This window comes from Lycium ferocissimum, chromosome 11 (assembly GCF_029784015.1).
Source record: "Lycium ferocissimum isolate CSIRO_LF1 chromosome 11, AGI_CSIRO_Lferr_CH_V1, whole genome shotgun sequence".
In the NCBI taxonomy this organism is placed as follows: domain Eukaryota; kingdom Viridiplantae; phylum Streptophyta; class Magnoliopsida; order Solanales; family Solanaceae; genus Lycium; species Lycium ferocissimum.
This window is the reverse complement of record NC_081352.1, coordinates 18,082,683-18,090,473: the sequence shown is the minus strand read 5'-3', so window position 1 is coordinate 18,090,473 and position 7,791 is coordinate 18,082,683.

Genomic DNA, 7,791 nt, shown 5'->3' with positions numbered 1-7,791 from the left:
GAACATTACTCACTCAGAAATCAGTCACCAATCATCAACAAAGAACACCGCTAGACAGGGCAAATGTAATGAAATAAATGATAAAAATCTCCCTTTTCTGTACGCACATGATAAATGGTAATATTTTCCCAACATAGCCATGACCTGTAGGGGGACCCATGGTGTCTATGTACCACTCGTTCCGGAACGGACCTCGGACCATGAGCTCATAACTAGGCTACATCGTCACCCCCTGTCAAATGTGCCTTAAGAGATGTATGTGTCCCATCTCAATCATCATCAATAATTGCCTCATAATCACATCACAAGAATAATTCGAGAATGTATCAAGTCAACACCAATGAAGTATAATCAAATATCACAAGTCATAATAAGACTCACAACTAATCTACTGAATGATAATATAATATGTAGCTATCTTAATTCGTCTATGAAGGGTATATATGGACACCTTCCTTTCAACGGTCTCAAGAATACAATTCAAGTTTATCAACCTCAACAATGGAAAATCACTTCACACAATTTAATCATACAACTAACAACGATCACCCAAACTCCATGTCCGAAAACCTAGACATGCTTTCTCCCATAAATTCTCTGACATATACAATCAACAAATCAAAGCCTAACTCTAGTAAACCATAACCTATCTCAAAGAATGTTTGAGCAATGGAATCACTTCGCAACAACCTTTCCCTTCCGCAATGCCTCAGAACATTCAAAGTCTAGAAATCTTAATGCTAAGTAAGTAAATGACCATTAACTAAATAATAACAATTTGGAGAAGACAACCCTTCCACTTCTATCCTTAATCAATGGTTCACTTTTCTTAGGAAGATATTCATCCTAATCCTAGTCTCAACAATCATATTAACTCCATTTATGGGTTCTATAATCAATTCAACCTTACAAATATGATTTTAGCCAAAGTTCTTATTTTTATTGGAACCCTAAGTCTCAACAAGCAATTTCCATCGTTGAATAACCAGTTCTCATCCTAAGAAGTGATACTCCCTTCTCTTAGATGATTAAACAACATTAAACAACAATAAACAGTAACCCGTTAAGGGTCTTTTGATTGAAACAAGAGTCTAATATGAACATTAAGCGAAGAAAGTTAGTGATTAAGGCTTACCTTTGATTGAGAATAGTGCCCTAGCCTTAGAAATTCACCTCTATGCTCTTGGGAACTGTTTTAGGGATTATGAGAAGTGCTGGCAAAAAAAAACTACTTAAACTCGTCATTAGACTTAAGTGATCTTCGTTGCAGTGACCCAAGTCTCGCTGCAACGGACTCGTTGCAGCGAATGGGTCCCTCACTGCAACGAACCTTGGGATTTTCCCACCCTTCGTTGCAGCGAACCAAGTCTTCGCTGTAATGAAAAATCTTCGCTGCAACGAGGCATTGTGAAACAGTGAGCTCGGAAATTCCAACATTTTTATACTTAATCTCTCAAAATCATTCTAAGGCCTATGTACATAAGCAAACAAACAAACCAAGTTAAAAACACATCATGGAGTCACTTACAAGTCACAAAACACAACATACAACACAACCAAATTATTTAGGTTCGCTCATTTCTAGCCTCAAGAAAGTACTAGCATGGATAGAATGGTCAAAGCACGCATAACGACCAAGCAGGTCGTTACATCAGATACCAATTGTACAACCGTTCGTCCCCGAACGAACAAAAGGGAAGGAAACAAGGGGAAAGGTACCTCACTTAGCGATAAGTTGGGGATACTTATTGCGCATATCGGATTCAATCTCCCAAGTGGCTTCCTCAACAGGACGATTCTTCCACTGGACCTTAACTGACGCGATTTCCTTCGACCTCAACTTACGCACCTCCCTATCTAATATTGCAATAGGCTCTTCCTCATAGGACAAATTCTCATCTAACAAAATCGAATCCCAACGAATGATATAGGACCCATCACCATGATACTTTTTCAACATAGAGACATGAAATACTGGATGAACACCGGACAACTCTGGGGGTAAAGCTAACTCATACGCTACCTCCCTCACAAGATTGAGAATCTCAAACAGGCCAATAAATCTAGGACTAAGCTTACCTTTCTTCTCAAATCTCATCACACCCTTCATGGTTGAGACCATTAACAATACTTGTTCCCTAACCATAAACTCAAGATCCCGGACCCTTCGATCTGCATTCTCCTTCTGCCTACTCTGAGCTACTAAGAGCTTTTCTAGAATCACCTTGACTTTATTTAGAGACTCTCTCAACAAATCGGTACCCCAAGGTCTTACCTCAAACGCATCGAACCACCCAATAGGTGATCTATACCTCCTCCCATAAAGTGCCTCAAACGGAGCCATATCAATACTCGAATGATAGCTATTATTATAAGCGAACTCCGCCAATGGTAAAAACTGGTCCCAATGACCACCAAAATCTATCACACACGCTTGAAGCACGTCCTTAAGAACTTGAATCATCTGGTCGGACTGACCATCTGTCTAGGGGTGGAAAGCTTTGCTAAGATCCAATCGAGTGCCCAATTTGGACTGCAAGGTCTTCCAAAAATGCTATGTGAACTGAGGACCCCTATCAGAGATTATGGAAATTGGAACCCCATGCAGCTAACAATCTCTCGAATGTAGATCTTGGCAAACTTCTCTGCATTATAAGTAAGCTGGACAAGAATAAAATGTACAGACTTAGTCAATCGATCAACAATGACCCAGATCGAATCAGACTTACCCAAGGTCTTTGGAAGATCCACCACAAAGTCCATGGCTATCCTCTCCCACCACAAAGTCCAGATCGAATCAGACTTACCCAAGGTCTTTGGAAGACCCACCACAAATTCCATGGCTATCCTCTCCCACATCCATTCAGGAATGGGCATCATCTGAAGAGTACCACCGGCTCTTTGGTGCTCTTACTTAACTTGCTGACAATTTAAACACTTGGAAACATAATCAGCTATATCACGCTTCATCCTAGCCCACCAGTAATGCTGCCTCAGATTACGGTACATCTTGGTAGCACCAGGATGAATATAATTTCTAGAACTGTAGCACTCCGCTAAAATAATCTGAATCAAGTTATCAAATCGAGGAACGTACACGCGCCCCTTAATTCTCAACCCGCCCTCTTTATTAATCACTGCCTCCTTGGCCTCACGACTCGTTACTTTGTCCTGAATCTTGCATAGACTCGGATCATCCCATTGTTTTGCCTTAATCTGGTCTAGAAGAGATGACCTCGCCTCAATAAAAGCCAATACTCTGCTCGAATCGGATAAATTAAGTCTCACCAAACTATTAGCCAGAGTCTGAACCTCTAGGGCCAACGGACTCTTTGAAATGATCAAACGAGTCAAGCTACCTATACTAGCTGAATTCCTACTCAGGGCATCCGCTACTACGTTTTCCTTTTCGGGATGATATAAAATAGTAATATCATAATCCTTTAACAACTCCATCCACCTCTGCTGCCTAGAATTTAGATCCCGCTGAGTAAAACATCTTTGCAGACTATGTGATCAGTGAATATCTCACAATTGACACCATAAAGATAGTGTCTCCAAATCTTCAATGCAAGCACCACTACTGCCAACTCTAAGTCATGAGTAGGATAATTCTTTTCATGAATCTTTAATTGCCTAGAAGCATAGGAAATAACTCTCTTATCCTGCATCAACACATCACCCAAACATGAACGGGAAGCATCATAGTAGACCACAAAATCATTACCTTTCACGGGCAAGGCAAGAATCGGTGTTGTAGTCAACAATGTCTTGAGCTTTTGAAAGCTCTCTTCACACTCATCGGACAACTGAAAAGGTACCTCTTTCTGCGTCAAACGGGTCAAGTGTGAAGCAATGGAAGCAAACCCCTTCATGAACCGATGGTAGTAACTAGCTAAACCCACGAAGCTGTGGGTCTCTGTCACTGATGTGGGCCTAGCCCAATCTCTGACGGCTTAATATTTTTGGGATAGACCATAATCCCCTCTTTCGAAACCACATGCCCCAAGAAGGACACCAAATCAAGCCAAAATTCACACTTAGAGAATTTAGCATACAACTCCCTATCCCTCAGCAACCCAAGGACAACTCTCAGATGTTTTTCATGATCTTCCCTGCTCTTCGAATAAATCAATATATCATCAATGAATACAATAACAAAAGAATCTAAGAATGGCTTAAAAATTCAGTTCATCAAATTCATAAAAGCAACAGGGGCATTAGTGAGCCCGAAGGACATGGCAAGAAACTCATAGTGCCCGTATCTAGTTTGGAAGGATTTCTTAGGGATATCCTCAGACCAAATCTTTAACTGATGGTAGCCCGATCTCAAGTCAATTTTAGAGAACACATATGCTCCTTGAAGCTGGTCAAACAGATCATCAATATGAGGAATAAGATATTTATTTCGAATGGTGACTTTATTTAATTGGTGGTAATCAATGCACATCTACATCGTCCCATCCTTCTTTTTTCACAAAAAGCACAGGAGCGCCCCACGGAGAGAAACTCGAACAAATAAAACCCTTACTAAGAAAGTCCCGAAGCTGTTCTTTCAATTCCCTCAACTCTGCTAGAGCCATACGATATGGAGGGATAGAAATAGGGAGAGTCCCCGGCTCTAAGTCAACGTAGAAATCAATATCACGATCTGGTGGCATACTGGGTAAGTCTGCAGGAAACACATCTGGGAACTCACAAACTACAGGAACTGACTCAAGTGGTGGAATCTCAGCATTAGTATCACGAATATGCGCCAAATAAGCCAAACACCCCCTCTCAACTAGTTTCTTAGCACGAACATAAGAGATAATTTTCTTTGGGGAGGGATTAAGGTTTCCTTTCCACTCAAGTCTAGGCATCCCGGGCATAACTAAGGTGATGTTTTTAGCATGACAGTCTAGAACCACATGGTAGGGAGCTAACCAACTCATACCTAGAATAACATCAAAATCTAGCATGTCTAAAATCATTAAGTCTACCCAGGTACCATAACCCATAGTTGTAGCAGTGCGAGATTGAAACACTTTATCTACAACCACAGAATCTCCAATCGGAGTAGCACATGAATAGGAGTATTAAGCAAGTCACAAATCGTATCAAAACTCCTAGAAAAGTAAGTAGACACATATGAAAATGTGGAGCCCAGATCAAATAAAGCAGAAGCCTGCTGGTGACAGACTGAGATAGTACCTATGATAACTATATCTGAGCCCTCGGCCTCTGGCCTGCCTGGCATGGCATAGCAATGGGCACGCCCACCACTAGCCTGAGAACCTCCACGGTCCCCCTGAACTGTCTGAGAACCACCCCTACCAGACTGATATCCACCTCTGCCAGACTGATAACCGCCCCTGTTAGGCTGAGCGCCACCTCTACCTGTCGTGTGACCACCCCGCCCAGTCTGAGCACGGTTCCCACCAGAAGATCCCCCTCCTCTAGCCGGAGCAACTGGGGGCCTGGGAGCCTGAAACTGACCACTCTGGCTACCTTGTCTGAGTCTAGGACAAAACCTCTTGATGTGCCCCTACTCGCCACACTCAAAGCAGGCACGATCGCAGTAGGCTTCGAAGCGACACCGAAGAACCGAAAAACCTCCCTGATCTGGAACTCGGGACTGAGAGCCCCCTACCTAGCTGATAGAGTACCGAACCACTCCAGATGAGCCTCTAACTGAGGTCGGCATAGTTTGCTGAACCTGACGACGCGAGTAACTCTGGGATCCTTGTCCCTTAGAAAATGTACCACTAAAATTACCACATTTTCGTGCCTTCTTCTTTGCATATTTGTTGTAGCTATCCTGACGGACACCTTCAACAGTCTTCACGTGATCCATAACCTCCTGAACAGAACAAACTCTGGTCACAAGCTGAAGAGCCGACAACTGAAGGGCACTATTCAACCCCTTCACGAAACGTCTATGCCTCTCCTCCTCAGTAGGCAAAAGCTGGAGAACATAACGAGCCAACGAGTGAAATCGAAACTCGTAAGTAGTGACAGAAGAGTTACCCTACTCAATATTGCTGAACACATCACGCCTCCGATCTTTTAAAGTACGAGGAACATACTTCTTAAGAAAAATCTGGTAGAACTGAGTCCAAGTCAACGGAGGCAAATCCGCCGACCTACACTCTACAAATGCCCTTCACCATAACTTGGCATCTCCCATGAGCTGAAAAGTCACAAACTCTACCCCACACTCCTCAAATGACCCCATCTTACAGAGCCTCTCGTGGCAGTCAAAAATGAACTCATAGGCATCTTCCGTCTCAGTACCATAGAACTCTGGAGGATTCATCTTAGTGAACCTCCAGATCAAATCGTACTTATCACTTGTCATCACTGGTCCTCCCACTGGCCTAGGAAATAACTTAGGTCCTAGGGCCTCATCCAAATATGGAGCCATAGCTGCGGCATCTTTGTGCCCCTGGCACCTGAACTAGACCACATACTCTCGCACCTTGATTACTTGCTACTGCTGGTTACACACCTGCCTTTGCTGAGCTATTGAACAGGTTAAGCACTCGGACCATAATATTTGACAGCAGTGGGGTAGCGATATTATCTGGCTGAGCTGGTGCAGTTGCAAACTCTGCTACCTCATCTAGAATTACCTGAGGCTCAGGGGACTCAATGCGTTGCTGACCAGTCGCAGGAGCCCCTCCCCTGGCTGGTGCTGCGGCACCCGAGCCCCTACCTCTGCCTCAGCCCCTGGCCTGGCCTGACCTCCTCCTCCACGAGCTGTGGCCCCAGCGGCCAGCGCGGGTACCTCGTTAGCTGCTACTGCCGTATGAGTCCTCACTATCTGTGAGAGAATAGAAAGAAAAGTCAGATACCAATCTGAATCATTCAGATATCAATTAGAATCAAGTAGCATGAAAGAAAGAAAGAAATTAAAGTTTCCTAGTGTCCCATAACCTCCCGAAGATAAGTACAGACGTCTCCGTACTGATCCGCAGGACCCTACTAGACATGTCCTGGTACGAGGAGATCAACGAACCTAAAGCTCTGATACCAACTTTGTCACGTCCCAAACAGATGTGAGTGGCACCCACAGTGGTCCTATAGTCTGTGAACCAATCCTTTAACCCATTATCAAGTCAACTCCAATTACTTAAGTCAATTATAAAACATTATTCTCTAATAAATGATAAAAATAATCTAACAATAATATAAATAAAAAACAAGTGCGAAAATTTAGCTATTACTTCCCCAAAATCTGAAAGTAGAAGAAATAACAGTCTAAAATAAACATAATGTCTGGGATGAAATTAGGCATCTGAAATACGAAAAGATCTTTAGGCGGCATGGGATGAGTAGGATCTCACCCTATGATTTTGGTAACGGATAACCTCAACTAGATGCCAGGTCTAGAGGATGTCTCTAGCTCAAAATCTGTAGAAACAAAAAAGTGCAGCAAATGTAGGTCAGTACAAACAACACGTACTGGTACGTATCATAGGCCGACTAAGATTAATATCATGCATACATACATAAAATAAATGGAATATGCAGACAGGCACAACTAACATGAAAACACAACAAGTATCCTTGAACATTACTCACTCAGAAATCAGTCGCCAATCATCCACAAAGAACACCGCCAGACAGGCCAAATGTAATGCAATAAATGATAAAAATCTCCCTTTTCTGTACGCACATGCTAAATGGTAATATTTTCCCATATAGCCATGACCTGAACGGACCCATGGTGTCTATGTACCACTCGTTTCGGAACGGACCTCGGACCACGAGCTCATTACTAGGCTACATCGTCACCCCCTGTCAAAT